At 35.0% G+C, this 2,230-nt stretch overlaps 1 non-coding gene across 1 annotated transcript; it reads left to right on the top strand.

The window, feature by feature from the left end:
- The first annotated feature begins 253 nt into the window (after positions 1-253).
- Positions 254-361, top strand: LOC112712439 (small nucleolar RNA R71). Its single transcript, XR_003157798.1, has one exon. It is a non-coding gene; the product is annotated as a small nucleolar RNA R71 (small nucleolar RNA).
- Positions 362-2,230: the final 1,869 nt, after the last annotated feature.

Raw genomic sequence — 2,230 nt, 5'->3', positions numbered from 1 at the left:
ATATTTTGTTCTAAGACAGTATGGCATTCAGAGTATTAATCTCAAGAACTCCTTTCTTCAGATTAGTCCCATTGTCCACAGGATTCCTTTCAGAAGTGTACATGAATTGGTTATTTGCAACCATTTCAATTAGTTCTTGAGCTTCTGTAGGCGTCTTCTTCAGATGAAGAGATCCTCCAGCAGAGCTATCCAAAGACATCTTGGACAGTTCAGACAGACCATCATAGAAAATACCTATGATGCTCCATTTAGAAAGCATATCAGAGGGACACTTTCTGATTAATTGTTTGTATCTTTCCCAAGCTTCATAGAGGGATTCTCCTTCCTTCTGTCTGAAGGTTTGGACTTCCACTCTAAGCTTACTCAATTTTTGAGGTGGAAAGAACTTTGCCAAGAAGGCATTGACTAGCTTTTCCCAAGAGTTCAGGCTTTCTTTAGGTTGTGAGTCCAACCATATCCTAGCTCTGTCTCTTACAGCAAAAGGGAATAGCATAAGTCTGTAGACCTCAGGGTCAACCCCATTAGTCTTGACAGTGTCACAGATTTGCAAGAACTCAGCTAAAAACTGATGAGGATCTTCCAATGGAAGTCCATGGAACTTGCAATTCTGTTGCATTAGAGAAACTAATTGAGGCTTAAGCTCAAAGTTGTTTGCTCCAATGGCAGGGATAGAGATGCTTCTCCCATAGAAGTCGGGAGTAGGTGCAATAAAGTCACCCAGCACCTTCCTTGCATTGTTGGCATTGTTGTTGTTTTCGGCTGCCATGGGGTCTTCTTCTTTGAAGATTTCTGTTAGGTCCTCTACAGAGAATTGTGCCTTAGCTTCTCTTAGCTTTCGCTTCAAGGTCCTTTCAGGTTTAGGATCAGCCTCAACAAGAATACTTTTGTCTTTGCTCCTGCTCATATGAAAGAGAAGAGAACAAGAAAATATGGAATCCTCTATATCACAGTATAGAGATTCCTTGAGATGTCAGAGGAAAAGAAAAATAGAAGGCAGAAGTAGAAGAATTCAAACTTATCAAGAGAGATGGAGTTCGAATTGTTCATTGAGGAATAGTGTTAGTCCATAAATAGAAGGATGTGAGAAGAAGGGAAGTAATTTTCGAAAATTAAGTAAAAGATTTTGAAAACATTTTGAAAAACACTAATTGATTTTCGAAAACCAATAGTGGAAAAGAAATCAAGTCATTTTTGAAAAAGATTTTGAAATTAGAAATTTAAAAAGATATGATTGGTTTTAAAAAGATGTGATTGAGAAGATATGATTTGAAAAACATTTTTAAAAAGATTTGATTTTAAAAAATAATGACTTGGCTAACAAGAAAAGATATGATTCAAACATTAAACCTTTCTCAACAGAAAAGGCAACATACTTGAAATGTTGAATCAAATCATTAATTGATAGCAAGCTTCTTTGAAAAAAAGAAAGAAATTGATTTTGAAAAAGATTTGATTGAAAAGATATGATTTGAAAAAGATTTGATTTTGAAAAGATTTTGAAAACTTAAAAAAAATTTGATTTGAAAACAAAATCTTCCTTCTTGTGCCATCCTAGCGTTAAACGCCCAGAATGGTGCACATTCTGGCGTTTAACGCCCAAACCACTACCCTTTTGGGCGTTAAACGCCCAGCCAGGCACCCTGGCTGGCGTTTAAACGCCAGTTTGCCTTCCTCACTGGGCATTTTGAATGCCCAGCTTTTTCTGTGTAATTCCTCTGCAGTATGTTCTGAATCTTCAATTCTCTGTATTATTGACTTGAAAAGACACAAATTAAAAATATTTTTGGATTTTTTTAATAATGAGAAATAATCAAAATGCAACTAAAATCAAATAACAATGCATGCAAGACACCAAACTTAGCAGTTTGTATACTACTGACACTAACAAAATGAGAATGCATATGAGACACATAAATACTCAAGTCAAGAGAATTCAAATGTTAGAGCAATGAAATCATCAAGAACAACTTGAAGATTAATGAAGACACATGCATGAATGCAAGGAGAACAGAAACATGCAATTGATACCAAACTTAATATGAGACTCTAGACTCAACAAGAAATATTTTTGGCTTTTATGATTTTGTAATTTTTTTGGATTTTTCGAAAATTAAGTGGAAAAGAAAATAAAGATATCAAAATTCTTAATGAGAATTCCAGGAATCATGCAATGTTAGTCTAAAGCTTTAGTCTAAAGAAATTAGACATGGCTAGCCAAGCTTCAGCAGAA

Source organism: Arachis hypogaea, chromosome 1, assembly GCF_003086295.3.
Source record: "Arachis hypogaea cultivar Tifrunner chromosome 1, arahy.Tifrunner.gnm2.J5K5, whole genome shotgun sequence".
NCBI lineage: Eukaryota > Viridiplantae > Streptophyta > Magnoliopsida > Fabales > Fabaceae > Arachis > Arachis hypogaea.
This window is presented reverse-complemented; position numbering and strand designations above follow the sequence as displayed.